Source organism: Leptonychotes weddellii, chromosome 11 (genome assembly GCF_054177405.1).
Source record: "Leptonychotes weddellii isolate Sample4059 chromosome 11, ASM5417740v2, whole genome shotgun sequence".
Classification (NCBI taxonomy): domain Eukaryota; kingdom Metazoa; phylum Chordata; class Mammalia; order Carnivora; family Phocidae; genus Leptonychotes; species Leptonychotes weddellii.
This window is the reverse complement of record NC_138379.1, coordinates 48,855,368-48,874,447: the sequence shown is the minus strand read 5'-3', so window position 1 is coordinate 48,874,447 and position 19,080 is coordinate 48,855,368. Positions and strand designations below refer to the sequence as shown.

The 19,080-nt window shown below is 56.6% G+C and overlaps 1 protein-coding gene across 4 annotated transcripts in view; it reads left to right on the top strand.

Moving 5' to 3' along the window:
- Window positions 1–370: 370 nt before the first annotated feature.
- The window catches only part of GDPD5 (glycerophosphodiester phosphodiesterase domain containing 5), an 80,499-nt gene continuing 61,789 nt past the window's right edge, over window positions 371–19,080 (top strand). For 2 of the 4 annotated variants that reach the window (XM_081798863.1, XM_081798866.1), the window contains exon 1: window positions 371–1,139. The gene's annotated coding sequence lies outside the window, so the exon portion shown is untranslated. The remainder of the gene's footprint in view (window positions 1,140–19,080) is intronic. The other 2 variants (XM_081798862.1, XM_081798861.1) reach the window with 2 other exon arrangements.

Genomic DNA, 19,080 nt, shown 5'->3' with positions numbered 1-19,080 from the left:
CCCACCATCTGGGTCCCCAGGTGACCCTGTACCCCGTTCCACTCTTTACAAACCCCCACCCCTCCATTGTCCTCTCCCCAGCCGCAACCTCTTCCCTGTCTGCCCCGCCCTCCCCGGGCTAGAGTACACGTTCCGCAGAGCGCCGCTCTTTTCCCGCTCTCCCATTGGCTCCTGCTGCCCGACTCGCGGGGTCGAAGGAGGGGATCTGGGGCGTACCCGCCCCCTGCCCGTGGCCCGGGCGAGGGCGGGGCGTCGGCTGACCCCGCCCCTTTCGGACGGGGCCGCGCCGGCGGGCGCTCGGGCGCTGGGCGGCGCTGCCTCGGCTGGGCTCGGCTCCGGCTCGGGCAGCAGCTCCTGTGGGGGTGGGCCGCGGGGATGACAGCAGCGGGGGTGGCAGCGGCTGCCGCGCGGGGCTGAGCGAGCCGCGGGCGAGCCGAGGGGGAAGAGGAAGAAGTGGAGCCGCGGCCCGGAGCTCCGGAGTCAGCCGCCGCGCCGAAGTCCGCCCCATTTTGCAGAGCGAGCGGAGTCCGGACCTGGGAAGACTTCCCCGCCGGGCTCCGGCCGCCGCGGCTGCGAGCGTCCTCGCCAGCGCCTTGCCCTGCCCCGCCTGTCCCAGCCAGGGGTTCTGCGCCGGGACGCTCCCAGCACCGCGATCCCGGGCGTTGTGGCGGGGACGCCCTGAGCCCCCGACCCGATCCAGTGCACCCGGGCGGGAGGCTCCTGGCCCACCATACGGGTCCATGGTTGCGGGCTTGTTCCCAGCCTTTCTATAGTGTGTGTCGGAGCCCTCCGCCTGAGACCTGGCTTAAGGCAGGTGCCCAACAGGCCCCCGACTGAGTGCAAAGGAGCCCAGAAGCCCCCAGCCTCGGGCTCCCGAGACCTGAACCCTCAGCTGCCTTCGCCGGGTGTTTCGGACTTGGGACCGTGCGAACGCCCAGGAAGCCCCGGCCCGGGTCCAGCGCCCCGTGAGGAGTCCCAGGCGGGCTGGGCAGTCGGACTGAGCCGGACCGAGCTGGTGCTGCGAGCCGAAGCTGCCACCTTTTCTGCCGCCTCAGGCGAGGGGCTCAGCGCTTGCCCCGAAGAAGGGAGCACAGGGCTCCCCCCCTGGCCCAGCGGCCGGCGAGAGCCGAGAGCTGCAGGTGAGAGAGCCCCGGATGCCGGGCAAGGGCGGCCTTCGACCCCAGCGGGGCAGCGCCGGGGCCAGCCGCGGGCGTGTACCGGTCACTAGCTGGGGCTGGAGCTGGGTAGGAGAGGGCGCGGGGAAGGGCGGGGGAAGGGAGAAAACCGGCACTTATTGAGCGCCCATTGTGTGCGGCTCCGCGCCCCACCCTTGCGCAAATGGTCCCTCCTGTACCGCTCACTACAACTCCGTGAGATAAAAAGGTGTTGTGTATTGTTATGGGCTCTTACAGATGGGGAAGCTGAGGCTCAGCGGGGTTGAGTGACCCTGCTCTTTCACTCTGGGGGTGAGCATGGGTCGGAGGGTTAGGGTGGAGAGGGAAAGAAGCAGGGAAGGGAGAGAGAAAGGAAGTGGATAGCCGCCAGGCAGGAGGCGATGGGGAGGGGTCAAGGTGGGGCCACTGGGGCATCCAGAACTGATCCCTGAGGCCCAGGAGGTGGCTTCCTCTGGCCTCCTTCCCTCCCACTCCATGGCCAAGTCACGTCCCAGGAAAGGTGACCCAGAGTTGAGGGCAGAAGTGAGAAGCTTCCCAGTTCCACAGCTTCCCTCCTTGTGGGCCAGAAACCAGGGAGCCTTGGCCCCTATGCCCGTGTGCCAGTCTCTAGGGTCCCTAAGACACCATGGCATCCTGAGTTGCTGCTTACATGTTGGGAAAACTCACTCTAGAGGTCCCCAAGTCAGAGCCCATCAGAGCTGGGGAGGTGAGGCCTCTCAGCACTCACCAGCTCCCATCCTTCACATTATCCATGGGACATGGGAGGCTGGGGGGTGGGGGGTGCCAATTGCCCTGGGGCCTAAAGTAAGTAAGTGGTTGAGCCAGAAGTATGCTTTCGAAAACCTTCCCAAATATCCTTCAATGTATCTACTCCCAGTTAGCATCTTCTGGGTGGGTGGCTGGGGTTTTCCCACCCCTGATGTGAGGTCACGGTGACCACTTCTGAGGCTGCTTTGAGAGTCCGTGTGGTTGTTGCTGGGGCCCAAGGCAAGCCAGCAGCCCTACTGCCTTTGGCCCAGACTGAAGGTCCGACCTCAGCTTCTCCTGGGCAGGGGAACCTGCCAGACACCTCTGGCCCCAGAGGGGAGGGGCTTGCTCAAGGTCTCAAGGCTGGGGCTGCAGGTCTGGGGGCACAGTCCCATAAGTCTGGATTCCCAGGCAGGGGCTCCTTCTGTTGCCCCCCCCCGGGGCTATGCAAAAAGAGGGGTGTTGTGAAAGATAGGTTGGCATGAACTCTGTGGGTTCTTGTTCTGAGTCGGGAGGGGGAGGGGATGTGGCCTTGGTCTGAGCCCCGTGGCCTTGGCTGGGACTAGTTAATCCCTGCTGTGCCCAGCTTCCTGGAGTCTAGGGGAACCACCTTGGAAAGCCCCTGGGAGGTAGAGGAAGGTAGAGAGGTCAGCTGAAGGCTGGAAGCTCAGTTGCAGGGGCTGGAGGGGTTGGGGGCACCAGAAGAGAAGGTAACTGAGGGGCTTGGGATTCCCCCCACTCCCATCGGTGAGGATTCAAATTCTCATAATAACCCCTGCATCTAAACAAAGCTCCTCTTTGGTGAGATAATTTCACACCTGTGATCTCATTTCATGGTGTGGTGGAAAGAACTTGGAACCTGGAGTGAGGCAGAATGAGGGTTGGGGAGGCACCTGGGACCTCTCTGATGCATCCATGGCTCCAAGCCTCACCTGGAAAATGGGGTCAAGGCAGGCTGTGTGTTACCTGCTCAGATAATGGGCCATCACACCTGGCAAACTGTCAAGTGCTCTAGAGATTTTCGTGTCTGCCAAGAATGGGCTTGTTACCAATGGCTACCACGTGTGGGAAACTGAGGCGCAGAGCGATGAAGCCACGTGCCCAGGGTCTTTGAGTTTGCTTCAGAAACTTAGTCGACTCATGCCAGGTGCTCTGGAAGTTACCCAGATGGAAAAGGCAGTGGGGCGACTAGCTCCCAACTGGGTGGGCTAAACAGCGCAGACAGACCGCGTGAAGTCAGACAGACCAGGTGGGCGTGAATCTGCTCTGCTTCCCACTCACCATGTGGTGCTGGGCAGAGCAATTCACTCCTCAGAGCCCCGGCTTCTCTGTAAATTAGAATTTCTCCTTTACAAGGTTGTTATGAGGATGAAATGAGATATAAATATATAGTGCTTGGCCAAATACCTATTTCCTTCCCTATAAAGGAAGGAAGCTTGAGTTTTGACCAGGAAATTCTCAGGCTTGCCTTAGATTAGAAAGCTCGGTTGCAGGCTCACAGACTTGGGTTTGCTCAGCTGGGACTCCTGGGTCACGCTCCCCTGGCTGCTTCCCTGTCCCACAGCCCTCTAGAATCTGTTGGGGACCCTGGTAAGGGGCTCTAGATTCTGACCCCCTCACCCCAGGGCTGTTGGCTTCTGGGGTTGGGGGGAGCTAGTGCTCATTCCCTCTGGGGCCATTGTCTGGCCTCCCTAGGCACAAAGGTGCAGTGAATAATTTATGGCTCCCCTCATGAGCTGGGAGGCAGGCTCGGGGGAAATTGCTCTGTGCTCAGCTGAGCTTCTGAACCCCGCCAGAGCAGGTGGGTGGGGTCCTATCAGTGGTATAAGAAGTCTTGGATATGGGGGCAGGGGGACAGGACAGGAAAAAAGTGACCTATTATCAACCCTGGCTCTTTTCCTGTTGGGGGTGGGGGCAAGGTAGACCCACAGGAAACAATGGAAACCAAGCCAGATGAGCTAGGATCAAGCTGCGGGCCTCTGATTCCAAATGGGTGGTGGAGGCTGGCAGGGAGAGGCCCTTGAGGACTGGAGTAACCCAGAAGGCATCATCAAGGAGAAAGGTGTCTGGGCTGGGACAAGAGGCAACTTGCTATAGAGAGTAGGGGTCCCGACATCGGTTCAAGGTGGAATCGTGGCTATGCCACTTCCTGTGTGAGACGGTGAGCAAGACACTGACCCTGCCAGACCTGTTTCCTCCTCTGTAAAGTAAGTGTAGTTATGGGTCATGTATGTAAAGCACATGGCATGATGGGTACTTGGTGAAAGGGTGCTTCACTGTGAACATGAAACGTGGGGTGGGCTAGCAGCAGGGGAGATGAGATGGTGTAGTAAGCAGAGCGGCGGGGAGAACTCTGGGGTAGTCATACTGGGGTTTGTGGGCTCAGCGAGGGGTGTGGAGAAGAGGGGTGGGTGGCCAGGGCCTTGAATGTCAGACGGAATTCACATTTCAGAAAGCGTTATGGAGTCCCCATCTTCATCTTGCTTGCAAGATGAAGACCAGGCCCCTTTGTTGTGCATTCAAGGCCTTGCCCAGCACAGCCACTGCATGGACCTCTGGCCTACTGCTCATCACCTGTCCTGTCATCACCTAGCCCTATCCCGTGGAGCCCCATCGCTATCCCTTTGCTGCTGCTTTGCTCACCTCCCTGTCTCTCTAGGCCCAACTTGGGTCATAATTTCCCCCAGAAACATCCCTGGATTATCTAACCCTCTGGTCACATCTCTGAATTTTTAACACTCCACGGGAATAGTAATAAATAATACCTACCCTTGCATCACATTTTACAGTCAGTAGAATATCTCCATACTCATAACACTGTGCTGATGATATTAACAGTAGCTAATGCCCTTGAGTACTCACTATGAGCTACTGTGCTAAGCACTTTATAAAGATTTTATTTGTCAGAGAGCACAGGCAGGGGGAGTGGCAGGCAGAGGGAGAAGCAGGCTTCCTGCTGAGTGGGGAGACTAATGCAGGACTCGATCCCAGGACCTGAGCCAAAGGCAGACGCTTAACCAACCGAGCCACCCAGGCGCCCCTGTGCTAAGCACTATATAGACACTCTCATTCACAACTCTGGGAGGTAGCAATGTTATCACCCAGAAACTGGGCTCAGAGAGGTACATTGTCTTGTTCAAGGTCACACAGCTAGACAAGCTCCTATCTGCCACTGAATAGATGTCCTGTCTCCTCAACTTTACCCGAGTACCTCGAGAGCATACTTCGCACGTAACACGGCTGGAAATGAGTCTTCTTCTCAAGGCTAGGGAAGGACCAGGTGTCCAGGCCCCGGCTGTGTGACTAGGGGTGAATCAGGCCCCCTCTGTGGTCCTGTTTGCCCATGTCTGTGGGGAGTGGGGTGGTGTCTGAGCCCCCAGAGCTGCAGCCTTCTGCAGTGTCCTCTGTGACTCTGGAAGGTAGAGGAGGAGACGACAGCAATCCGGGCCAGAGGATGTGGTGTGACGAGCAGCTGTGATTTTTGGCCTGGCCACTGTCGGGGCCAGCAGCCTCTGTAGTTAGCTGCTGCCTCCCCTGAAGGAGGGCGGCAGCCTGGGCTGCGGGCAGAACGGTCATTAGCCGGCCAGACAAGACCCTGTGATTGGGAGCCGGTGGGGCCAGGCCAGGTTGGCAGGGCCACAGTGGGGTCATCGGCGGGGCAGCTGGCCAGGCAGCTCCTTCTTCTTCTTTCGCGGCCTCCAAGGTGGTGACAAGTACTCACCGGGCACCAGCATTTTGGAGGCCAAGGCTTGCCCTTCCTCCTGTTGTGGTCACGGGAGTAGAGCAGTGAGGCTTCTAACCACACCCGAAGATGCCTCCTCCTAGAAGCTTCCACGACTCCTCCCAAGCAGGCGGAATCTGAGCCTCCTTCTCTGCAGATCCACAGCCCTCACTCACGGACTATGGTCTGCGGAGGGGGGCTGTGTAGGTCTGTTTCCCTTGCCAGCCTGTCAGAACTAGATTCTCTGCCACTCCGTTTCTCCCCTCCTGACTGAGCGCCTGGCACAAAGTAGCGACCCCCTAGTCAGGGGAGGCAGTTCAAGCGGCACCTTGGGCGAGCTGCTCAACCTCTGTACCTCTGGTCCCTTCCCTGTAAAACGGGGCTGATAATAACAGTGTTGGGGGGGTTGCTAAATGAGATGACAGAAGGGAGGGGCCCAGCCAGGCCTGGCACACAGGGGCTGCTCGGTCAGCCTGAGTCCACTCCCCTGTCCCCTCAGTAGCCCCATGAGGGAGTGACTCGGAAAGAAGCGGATTGAAGAGTCCAGCCAGTGATGCCAGAGGGAGGGTGTGCTGGGGGGCGGGGGGCAGAAGGACTTCCCAGAGGAGAACACTTTACTACCTGGGGAAAAGTCTGTGTCAGAGAGCTGGGGTTCCCGTGCCTTCCCCATGGACAGGCAGCAGTCAGACATGGAGGGCCCGGAGCTAAGTTCTGGACAGGGGGTGGCACCGGGATGGCCAGGGACCTGGTTCTTCTCAGGCGTTCGCAGCAGCAGGGGCCCAGTTGGGAGGGGCCACCTGGGTCCTACAGGTAGCAGACGCTGGGCAGAGAGTGAGTCCTTCCTTAAAGGGAACCAGTGTTCATTTGGTCTGTTTCCGGTCTCTCTGTCTCTCTCAGCCTCACACATGCGCATCCAAAATGTAGTTTGATTGGAGATTTTGGTCTGGGGGGCAGGGTACAGACATTAAACAAGTAAGCACACATACAAAACTTCCAAGTTGTGAAGCGTGAGCTCCTGGGGTGGGGCCCGTCCCATCTATGTTTGTGGCTGGTGTTAAGAGTCATGCTCAAACCACAGCCTGAGTACATGTACTTATTAACCATGTGACTTGAGCAAGTGATTTAACCTCTCTGGGTCACAGTGTCCCTGTCTGTAAAATGGGGACGATTATAGCACCTGGTGCGTAAGGTTGGGGTGAGGAGTCAATGAACTATAAGTATAAAGCACTTAGAAAAATACTTAGCACGCAACAAGTACTCGATGCCTGCTATTGTTAGCTCTATCCCCAGCATCCAGCAGGGAGTTTGACAGAGATCAGGAAGGGCCTATGGACGGAATCCCAGGGAAAGGGCAGGTGCTCTGTGGAATGAATGAATGAATGGCCTGGGAGGGAGGGGAGGACACAGGAGCAATGACAACATAGCATGGGACAGAATGTGGCAGGGAAGGCTGGGGGCTGGGGTTGTCCAGTGCTGGGTGCGGAGGGTGTCAGGAAAGGCTTCCTGGAGGTGGTGCCCCCAGAGCTGAGTGTGAACGTATCATTTAACCACACATGTGCACAAGCACACACAAGGACCATGGTGCCATGCACTTCCCTGTGGGGTCAGCACTGGGAATTAAATGAGCTCAGAGAGGAGAGGCTCCTGTCCCAGGGGAGCTGGCTGGGGCAGATCTTGGGCAGAAGCCAAATCTGCTGGACCCCACAGGCTTCCCTCTTCCCACCACCACACGCTGTCTCGCCATCTGTGACATTCTGCTTTGAGGGTACGAGGAAGACAGGTGGGGAGGAAGTGTGGGCTGTCTGCGAGTCTCAACTCTTCCTAGGCCTGGGACAAATCTCCTATAGAAAAGAATAAACAGGCCTCGCTCAGAATTGTTTTATCTTCTCGCTTCCACAGCACACCCGCAGGTAGAGGTGGTTGGTCTTCCAGCATTAATCCTGTGGCTGTTTAGTTTTTAAATAAGTGGACTCTATTAAAAGAAAAAAGGCTGTGAAGAATTTGTCTCACCCTCCCACCCAAGAGGCTCAAAGAGAAAGTTTTCTTCCACTGACAGGAGCCAGGATCCCCAAGTATCTTAAAGGAATTCGCCCCTGAGACACCCTGAAATCAGGGGTCCCTGGGGCTGCCTGTGCTCGTGGTTGGCTGTGGGGCCTTGAGGACACAACCTCACCCCTTATTGTAAAATGGGCTCTGAGTAATAAAGCCTTTCTCTTTTTCAAGAGGCAGACGGGGAGCTTGTGGGGTGGGAGAGGCTCTAGAGGGCATCTGGGCCCATGGCGCTCAAATTTTGCTGCACACTAGAATCATTTAGGAAACTTTTACAAGTCCTACCTGGGCCAAAGACCGAGGCATTAGGAATTTTTAAAGGTTCCCGGGTGATGTCAGCTCCCCAGGCTTGACAATTAGCCACCACCCTCTGTGGCCTGCGATCTTCAGCATCCTCAGGAGGATACCTGGACACCCCTACGAGCAGGAGCTCATTGCTTCCAGGCTGCTCCCTCCTGTGGGGCACTGCTCTCCCCGGGAGCTCCCTGCCCAGAGAAATGGAGGAGTGGGAAGACTTTGCAGTCTGATAAGCCTGGGTTCCAACCCTCCTCTGCTCCCTGCTTGGTATCTTCTCTGAGCCTCGGTATCTTCAATCTGAAAATAGGAGAACCAATCATCTTTCTCTGGAAGGGCTATAGAGACTGCAGGCGGCCACATACACAAAGCACCAGCGCGGTGCCTGACTGACGAGTCAGCAGTGTGCAGTAGAAGGTCACAGTCAGACTCTGGACCCCCGCCCCCCGCCCCCCCGTGGTGCTCCTCCTGCCCCAGCCACCTGACGCTGGGTCTCTTAGATGGAAGTGTGAGGAGGGATCAACACCCTGTCTTGGAGCCCTTACCTGCCCCCCTGCTCTAAGAGATAAGACAAGGCAGCAAGCATTTTGTTTTGCTGGGATTTGTTTTAATGGCCAAAGCGCCAGGCCCTCCATAACAATGAAGCCTTGTCTGAATCTGCTTGTTTTTCCAACCTGGACACCCAGCTGCACCACCCGCTTGGGGCCCTGTCCCACCTGGGAGAACTGAAGAATGTCAGAAGGGTTTTTGTTGTTGTTATTGTTTTTTGTTTTGTTTCTTTCCATCTAGGGGAGGGTCGTGGGGAGACATTGGAGGCATCTATCTGGCCCTCACCAATAATTGACCCCATTTAAGTGAGCTGCCTCTGCTGGAAGCCAGTTCAATGAAATTATTTCAAGGTAGTTACCAGCATGGGTTTTGTAGGCCAAAAAACTTGCATTTGAGCCCCGTCTTTGTCACTCACGGGCGATATGACCCTGGGTGTGTCATTTCAGCTTTGTGAGCACCGATTTTCTCTTCTGGAAAATGCATAAATAGGACGTCCTTCTTGGGCTGTTGTGAGAAGTGAACGAAGCGCTCGGTGCCTCCTGCAGAGTGAGCACTCAGAGACTGCCCTCGGTTGTCCTCCTTCGGAGCCGAACGCTGCCTCCTGGTCCTCCCTTCACTGGCCTGGTCCCACTGCAGCAGGCTCCATGTGCTGGGCCAGGCCCAGGCTGCCACGGTGGAGGCCTGGTGCTCAGTAATCGTAGCAGCATCCCCATAGCTGCCCTGCTTTCCTCATTCATTCCCTGTGCATTTAGAGGTGACTCTAAGGGCTGCTCAGGGAGAAGGCTGCTCACGGTGGTTTGGTCTCCTCGGCTCTGGCCCTGCCAGGGAGGGCGTCTCAGCCCCAGGTGAGCTCCTCAGCGAGAAGTAGGGGTGTGGCAGACCCATAAAGCAGTGGGCAACACTCAGAGCTCACAGCCCCTGGAGCAGTTACCGCCCAGGACTGAAGTGGGCTGAAGTGGCTGGGGGAGGAAGTGGCCAGTGATGGGGACCGGGGCTGTGGCCCGCGGTATAGGGAGGCAACCCCGAAGACCCGGCTTTGCGGGGGGGGGCCTCAACTATCTCTCTTCCTTCCTCCAATTTCGCATTGGGGCTTCCCAGTGGGTGAACCTACCCAGAAGCCAAGTGGCACAGAGCCCAGTGCAGCCCACGAGGATCAGCCTCCCTGGCCCCACGCAGAGTGGCAAACAGAAGGCATGGTCAAAAGCCATGGAGTCCAGTGGACCCACCCTCCTCAGGATGCAGTTTAAGGATCATATGTTGTTTCTTGAGCATCCCCCTTCTGAAGGGGATCTCGGCCCCCACACCAAAGACGAACCAACGCATTCCAACTGCCACAATCCTGCCGGAGAGAGGAGCTCTGGGGGGGCCTATCTTTCCATCCCTGCCTTACCAGAGGGGCCTTAGTCCCCCTTTAAGATTGGCACCTAGGCCGCTGCCTACCAAGTCTGCCAATCTGTCCGGCTCCACTCCAACTGGTCCTCTGAGTTTTCTCTAGCCTGATCACCTGAACGGCCTGTGTCTCTGTCCCTCTTTGTTAGGCAGTGTGGAGTCGTGGGTAGAACACAGGCTCTGAAACCAGACTTTCCTGAAATCCTGACTCCACCATAAAAGCCTGGAGAACTACATAGTGTACCCCTTAATCTCTTATGCCTTGGTTTCTTCCGCTGTGAAATGGGGGTAACAGAGTACGCAGGGTTGCTGTGAAGACCAGATGAGTGAGTAAACGTGCAGGCCCCGGGACGGTGCCTGGAGAGCAGGGAGTGCCCGGGAAATGGTAGCCTTTGCCGTGATCACAAATAATACAGTGGGAGCCCAGAGTTCACGGTGTGGCTGGACCATTAGGGAGAGGACGGGGACTGTCACCGCCCTCAGTCTAGACTCTGCTCCGGTGACAAGGCTATCATAGTGTCGTGCAGCCTGGCCACACTGTGGACACTCACCTGTCGACTCTCCCCGCCCCACCCCATCCTTGCCTGCAAATCATGTCCTGTGAGAAATGGCTTCTCATTCTATCAAGCCTCAGTTTCCCCATCTGTGACAGAAAGCAGTTGGACTGGATGTTCCCAAGTTGTGCCCCCGAGTCCCATCTGTGCCAAAAGAGGGGTTGGGTTGTCCCCGCCATGGAGGAGCCCTTGGGGGGCGAGGGGTAGAGGCAAGTGGTCAGGACACAGGCCAGTTCTGTTCCTCATGGGCAGGCTGGGCAGCCATGAGCAGGAGGCAGAGGAGAAAACAGGAGCTCAGAGGAGAATGAGAGAAATCAGGGAGGCTTCATGGCAAAGCGGGTGTTTGAAATGAGTCCTAAAGGTAGGCTAGGACCTCCGCTGGGCCAGATTGGATGGGAAAGGAGGCACGGCCCGAGGGGAGCAGCGGATAGGGCCTGCAGCTAGCAGAGCGCACAGCAGGGACTCAAAGGGAGAGTCATGTAGGGGGAAAACATTTGGCTTCTGGATTCGGGCAGACCTGGGTTTGAATCCTGGCTCAGTTTCGTATCGGTTCTTTGACGGCAGGCAGGTGGCTTGGCCTTTCTGACCCTCCATTTCCCCGTCTGTGGAATGGGGTAAGTACTTACAGGGCTGGGGCAGTGCCGTGCGAAGTGCCGAGTGTGGCCGGAGGAGTCCACCTTCTCCTCCGCCCCGTTGCTGCAGAGAAGTCAGGGAGCCGAGGGGCCTGCCTCGGTCCATGCCTCATCCCCCGAATCAGGCTGCAGGTGGCTTCCAGGGTGGCCTTGCCAGGGACAGTCTAATCTCCGGGGTGAGGCAAAGGTTATGGGTAGGCTGGTGTCAGGTGAGCTCGGTGGCCTGCTCTCTGTAGAGTCGGGCAGCCATTGGTGGCTCAGGGGGCAGTCCTGGCCCCTAACACCCAGAATGGGCCATACCACTCGGAGCTCAGGTGGCTCCAGGGAGCCTCTAAAGACCAGGTGAGGGGAGTGTGGGGGCAGGCAGGCCTGGGACAGGCTATGCAGGGGGTGCTGGGCCAGCACTACTGGGCCCTGTGATGGGGGCGCAGGTGTGGGATTTGGGGAGAATGTGGGGTTCCTGCCAAGCGGGGAGCTGGAGGCATGGTCAGAAGGAAGATGTGTTGGGGTACATGGCATGGACGACGCCTGTGAGGTCCCCAGCGCACGGCATCTTGGGGGTAGCTGGGCAGGCCTAGGGCGCAGGGCCCTTTCTTTGCAGCTGGCCCCCCCGAGCACTCTCTCCTCCCTGACAGGAACACTGTGCATCTGCCGCAACTCGCCCCGGGCATCTGAGGAGGAGCGGTGAGATGCCCATGGTGGGTGTGGTAGGGCCTTGATCCTCAGAGGCCTCCCTGAGAAGGGAGGTGTGCGGGCTTTCGAGTCTGTCCTGGCCGCGAGGCCCAGCTCTGCCTCCTTTGATCAGAACTTGGAAGACACAGAGCAGGTCACTCCACCTCTCAGAAGCCTCAGTTACTCACCTAGGACACGAGGGCAGCAGCTCTTACCTTGCAGGTCTGTTTCACAGCTAAAATGACCTACTGGATGAGATCATACCTCCTGTGTTAGAGGATACTCCACAGTCATCCTCATCCTGCTCCCTCGGTCCATTTTTAATGCCACCTCAGGAAGTTCTTTCTTGTGTTTAACTTAGATCCATTGTGCTGTAACTGGAACCTTCTTCTGCATTCAGGCGGACTGAATGCTTCCTCTCTGCAAATGTGCCCCATCAGTACCTGCAGTGAGTGAGGCAGAGGGTGGAGCGGCTGGGGGTTGGTTTTCACCTTGGGGCTTGGGGGCTTAGTGGCCCATGGCCAGCGCCTCCTGACCACTGGGGAGTGGGGTGCATCATCTTGACTGTTCACACTGTTCTTCCTTTCTGTGCTCAATCCATATTCCAAAAGGGTTGACTCTGGGGCAGTACAGAGAGCCCTGAGCTGGGCCTAGGAGGCCTGGGTCCTGGTACCCACTTGACCTGTCTTGCTGTGTTAGCAACCTCTCTGGGCCATGGTGAGGATGTCTGTGCCCAGGGTTCAGCTCTCCACCTAAAGACCATTTTCCTACCTCTCCGCCCACCTGGGCCCCAGCCAACCTGGGAAACCAGCATATTAGGGTCCCACTGGTGCCGATAAAGGCTGAGTCCACTCTCAGACCAGGGCTCCCAAGGGCCCCAGCCTGAACAGCCAGGGAGTTCAAGGTTAGATGGGGGATTCCTGGTGGGTGGGGTAGCACCCTCCTCTTCAAACCAGGGATTTTAAAAGCCTGGATCTCCTCCTACCTACCCAGCTAAACTCACCCAACTAAAGGTCAGTCACATTTCTTGAGTCCCTCCTTGGAGAATATCTTCTCCCTCATGAAGTCTGCTTTAATCCCTCATGTTGTGGGGGGAACCCGAGGCTCAGAGAGATGAGAAGACTGGCCTGAGGCCCCACCGCCTGTCTGTGGGGAGTAGTGAGGGAGCCCAGAGCCCCTGATTCCGCCTGGAATGTGTGTGCCCTCTCAGTCCTTGGCTGGGTGGAGCACAGGGGAGCCAGGTGGTCATGAGCAAGGCTGTTTCTGGTCTGGGATGGGGCCCTGGGAAGAAGTTGGCCAAGGAATGGAGGAGGCAGAGGGGTCAAGAGCCCAGGAGTCCTGAGCTGCAGCCAGTTCTGAATGCCCCTGTGAACTTCAGTGTTCGGTTTCATGGAAGAATCAAGTTTTGTTTCTTGTTGGCTTTGGATACCTAACAGTTTACCTTTTAAAACACTTTGATATCCATGGTGTCACCGAATTCTCATGGCAATCAGTGAGAGGCAGCCTGGGACTCCTCTGGGAGGGCTGGAAAAGGTGAGCTCTGGAATCTCACAAACCCGGGCTTAAATTCCAGCTCCCACCGACTCTCTGCCCTCGAGCAGGTGAGTAACCAGCTGAGGCTCAGTTTGTTTATCTGTGAAAGGGACAATCATTCGCCACAACAAATAGCAACAGCTGTCTGGCTGGCTGTGCCCACCAGAGAGGCTAAGGTCTGTAACCACTGGTCCAGTGCCTGGGGCAACATAGTAGTTTTCATGATATTTAGTATCACCCCACTTTATAGATGGGAAGATGGAGGCTCAGGGAAGGAAGGTGGCTTGCCTGAGGTCACGAGGTCATTTAGCTTGGTCCTCCAGACTTCCCGTCTGTGGCTTTTTCCTCCAGCACTTCCTTTTCTGTCCTCAAGTGACCTCACACCTCATTTATCCAGTCTTCAATGTGTGGTGCTGTCTGATGAGGCCCTGAGTCCGCCCTCCCCACCCACGTACCTAACAGCACTTGCCTGGCACGCAGTAGGCACTTTAAAAATGTTTGTCCCACACACGAATATGTTGATAAGTTGGTAGACAAATATAAGAAGTATTTTTCCAGGCAGCTAAGCTTGTATCCCTAAAGTTTCCTTCTGCTCCCTTATCCCCTTTAAAAACAACCCTTTAACAGTTTTGGTTGGAAACCTTTGTGAAAAGAATAGATCACTTCCTTCCCCAGCCCCCCCCCACCCCCCCCACCCCCGCACAATGCTGACATGCTTAACCTCTCAGGGACGGGCCTGGGGAACGCTGACTGCGGACTGCGTCGCTGGGAGTGCTGAGCCCCGCTGGCCCCTGCACCCAGCGGCCCCGGCTGCTGACCTGCTCCGCTTGAGTGTCTGCTTTTGTAGGCTTCCGGCTCTTCTCGCCCTGACCTTCATTCTGCTGCCCACAGACCTGCCTCCAGCAGTCCAGTACCTTTCTTCTCTCTTGCGCACGCGTGCACGCGTGTGTGTCTGTGTCCTTTCTGATTTACTGCTTCTACCAGCTGGGGACTAAGAAGTGGGACAATTGAATTTATTGGAATTGGTTCGTTCATTCATTCATTCATTCATTCATATTCAAATAGACCCATTCTGGGTCTTACTAGGGATTCATTCCATCTATCTGTCCATCCATCCACCCACTGTCCCTCCCTCCCTGATTGAGGACTTCTGCAGTGGCTTGTGATCAATCCAGACATGGCCACGGCCTCCACGCAGGGCAAGAATGATGTACATCGCAAAGCCTCTGCGTGCATTACCGCACAGTCTTTACAACAGCCCTGAGAATAGCATTAGCCCTGTTTTGTGGATGACTAAAGCAGAGCTCAGCAAGACGAGGTCTCGTGTCCAGTGACCAGCGGTGAGCACAGAATTGCAGTGGGAACTCAGGCCTCCCGCCTGGCCTGTCACCTGTTCCTTTTCCTCTGTGCTCCACTTGTAAGCTGTATGATGCCCCTTTCATTTTCTGCTTCTGTCACAAAGGATTGTTGGTGGTGGCTTAGGTCAGACCTTGCCTCTGTAAAAAGGCCAGTGCAAGGAAGGGTGTGTGGCCTTGGCACAGACGCCCCTTAGTGCCCATACCTCGTCCTGCAGTGCATCTGCGCACACCATCCAGTCCACACCTCCCAAACTGTGCTCTCAGGAGCCTTAGTTCCATGGGGTGGTCAGGGTCCTAGGACGCATGCGCGTACAAATTCGGGAAATGCTAGGTCACATCAATCGAAACAGGACTTCTCCGGGCTTTTAACGTGTGTTGATGTAAATTAGGGATCCCAACAGGTGGTGGTACAGTGTGCAGCCAGCCTTTCCCAAGCTTGCTTCGGCCTGCAAGTCCTTTGTCACAGAGCAGGGTCTGGGACTCACTGCCTAAAGGGAACACTTTGGGAACGGCTGATCTGCAAACCCTTATTTTCCCATTTTGTACAGGAGGCCTCCAGCTAGAGCATCTTTCTTGCCCGGGGCTGTGTGCATGTCGACAGAGGATCACAGGGAGCATGGTTTAGCCCCAGGAAGGAATTGGTAATAATGGTGGAGTTTCGGGCAGTGGGAGGAAGTGCAAGGTGGAGATCCTCTTATTCTCTCATCCACCACAGAACGTATCTCAGACATCTACTCTGTGCCAGGCACAGAGCCAGCATTTGGAAATGCCAAGACGAGTCTGACTAAGAACCTTCCATTTCATTTCCCCGTACCCATCAAGGGTTTTTAAAGAAAGACAAATACAAGCCCTAAAAGGAATAAGTAATTCTTCTCATTTTTCAGGGGTCTTTGTGGTGGGTGTGGTTGTGAAACTCACTTCATCTGGGCTTTAGTCCCAGGTCCTGAAGGGTGTGAGTGAGCCGCTTCCAGGAGCATTTACCCTGGGCAGAGTGCACAGATGTTGTCAGGGAGAGCAGGAGTGTGGGGAGGCTCAGAAGGGGGAAGGAGGGAGGGAAGAGTACCTCCCCTGGGATTGGCAGCCCGAGCTGGGGAGGGGGCAAGGGCAGGCTGTGGGGGAGCTCCAGTGAAGCTCTGCAAAGAAGCACAGAGGTTATCGTGGGAGTTGTGGGGGTGGCAAGCTCTGGCCAGCTGGGAAGAGCATTCTTGGAAGATAAGAGCCTGAGCAAAGGTAGAAAGGTGGCAACAGGTGGGTTACGTATGTCTTCAGGACGCTGTAAGGAGCCAAGGTGGTGGGGGAAGAGGGAGGAAAGGGGGTTTGTTGGAGACGGGGCTGGAGAAGCTGCCTGGGGCAGATCACGAGGGTCTAAACACCAGCTGAGTGGAAGCATCTGGAAGGGCCAGACCACATCACATTCATCCCCATGTCCCCAGTACTTGGCGGTGCCCCATTTGTGGACTGGCTGGACTCTTCCACTGTGGGACTTTGAACAAGTCCTTCTCCTCTCTGGACCTTGAGTTGCTCATGTTCATGTCAGGCAAAGTCACCTAGCATTTCCCCTCCAGCTCTGAAGGACTCTCAGGAATTCTTGACATGTGTGCAGGCAAGACCAGAGTGTTTCTCCCTGCCCCGCCTAAGGTCCACTGGACTGCCCTAATTGGGCAGGGGCCAGAGGCTCCCTGGGTTGGGGGCAGTCCATTTGCTGGGGCGGAGGTCAGGCTGGCTCTGCTGGTGGAATTCACTCCTTTCTCTCCCTTCAGCAGTTGGGCACTGGGCTCAGGATGAAGTGCCTTGGTGTCATCCCTGCTGGCTCTTCTAAGGCCCCAGACTGTGATCTGGGGGGAAGGGGAGTTGAGCCAGCCTGGGGTTGAGGGTTGTGTACATGAAGCAGTCTGGTGCAGAGTAGGAGGTTCTACTCCTTCCTCCTGGGAAAATGGGTAAGTTACTTAACCTCCGAGTCTTAGTTTCCTCATCTGTAAAATGGGAACAGTAGTAATTCCTACACTGGCCTTTTTGTGAAGACTCCATGAGATAAAGTTTATGAAAGTGTGTAGGAAACTCACCCACACAGGTGTAAACCATTCTTGTTGTCAGTAACACGTATATGTCCAATTTCCATGATCCCCCAGGCCTCTGGCCCACTCACTTCTTTCCCGGAAGTGCCCCCCGGTAGATGCTTACTATTCACCATGTGGATTTCTCCTGCTGAGTACATTTTATCCAGGCCAAAGCGATAGGAGTCCATGAATTATGGACAAGCAGCACATGCAGGCCAGGGCCGTTTGCACTCTTGTGTCTGCGTGCATTCCAGTAGGAGAAACAGCCCTGCCCTTCCTGTATGCTGGGCCCTGGACCAGATACTGCCCCCTCTCCAGCTGCTTCCCAGACGTCTGCAGAGTGTTGGGTCCTGGGCTCAGCGGGGAGGGTGGGGAGGACATGTAAGGAACGCCTCCTCTCCAGCTTACCTGTCCTGTTCACAAGGCTGGGTCCAGCAGGGCCTGCCCACCTACAGGAGCCTCTGGCCTGTGTCCCTGGGTAGGTGGGGGGGAGGGGAGTGGTTGGGGCCCATGGGCAGAACAAGACAGTCACCCCTCCCTCCCCTCCACTTCCCAGTTGGTGCCAGGAGGTGTCAGGGCGACTCAGATCTCTGGTGTGGATGCTGCTTTATTTCAGCGGGGCCTAGGTGCCCGCTCTGGGGGGCAGCCTGCAGCTTGTCACACAGAGCACTTGGTCAAAGCCACTCTGCCCATGAGGAGGTGCAGGGGGACAGGACTGGGCTATGTCCAGCATCTTTTTCCTCAGAGTTCTGAGGGTCCTTCTCAATGCCCTTTGTTCCGTAGAGGCTCCCAGATGGTGTCCTGGCCCGAGCAGGGCTGGAGTCTCCGCAGACAGCTGGACTCAGCGAGCACCCAGAGGCATCACAGATGCTCCCTCTGCTTAGGTTGGCACGGGGGCGAGGGGAGGGGACAGGCAGGAGGGAGGATATAATGGAATAGAAACGTAAACTTAAGCAGTTTATTGAAAGAAGAGCCAGGAAACATAAGCATCAATTCTCCCCCATCCTAAAAAGGCCTGACATGCCCCGGTTCCTGTCCAGCTCTATCCAGTGCCTGTGCTACCTTGGATTTGTGACACAGCCTCATCTGGAACATGCTGATGACAAGGCCAACCTCACAAGGCTACTGTAAGGTCAGATCAAACCACCCAGCAGGTGGGACATTCAGTAAGGTGCCCGGCACATAGTAGGCCACCAGTTCGCAGGGAGGATCTAAATATAGAGCAAAGAAATCGGGTTTTTAGATTCTCGATGTGGTCCTTAAGTAGGAGAGAGAACATTTCTGTTAAGCTCCTTGAAAAAGTCAGTGCAGCTTAGACATGTTCTCGCACCTCTGACCCCAGCGGAGGAGCTTCGAAGTCACCGGGTGTTGGGGAACTTCCTTCTGGGACCAGGCCAGGCTTTGCAGCCAGGCGGCCCGGGGTGCGAGGTGTGACTCCGCATATCTGCCAGGGCCCAGGGTGAGCCCCTAGTCTCCCCATCCCCGTGAAAGGTGGGGAACGGGCACCTAACTCTCAGAGTGGTGAGATTCAGGTGAGAAATGATCTGTGAAACTCTAGTGGGAAAACAAGCACAATGGACACAGTGGGTGCTTGGGGAGGGTCTGTAGGAGGGTGGCCCGGGGTGCAGGCCAGTGGCTCAGGGCCGAGAACCCAGCCTCCCCTTCCTTCCCAGTGTCACGGCTGCGCTGCGCAGTCCCCTCGCGCGTGCGGGTTCCAGTTGGGTCAGGGGCTGCGGGCCACCTCCTCGTGGTCACGATTGACCGCTAGGCCTGCACCGCAGGGCTGGCAGCCCTGATGGCAGGGGGCAAGGCGCTAGGGCCCCTGCTGGGCTAAGAATAGACGGCTTTGTGTGAGTTAAGTAGCAGCCGGATCACATCGGTCCTCCCAGCCCCGCCCACGGGCCTTATTAAGCAGGATCTAGGGCCATCGTGGGTCCTCCCGGGTGGAGGAGGGAGAGTGTGGGTGAAGGGTGCTCGGGCCGCCACGGGCTTCCCCAGAACTTCTCTCGTGTTTCCACGTGATGGTGATTTGATTTTTTCCATAAGTAAGGCTTGTTGCTCCTCCCTTCTTGTCCCTGGGGCTGGCTAGGGAGCATCACCCAGTGTTCCTGGGGGAAAATCTCTCTGAGAAGTGTTCAAACAAACAAGCTGGCTCTGAGAGGAACAAAGGGATCGATGAAAATGGCTTTGTCTTCAAGGAGAGAGCTGATGACGGAGGTCATTTATTGAGTGCCTACTGTATCCCAGACCCTGGGCTCCACGTTTGGGCCCTTGCCTCATCTAACCCTCACAGGGGTGCTGCGGGGAGGTGACCTCATCCCCACTATGTGCCTGAGGACATCCCCACTAT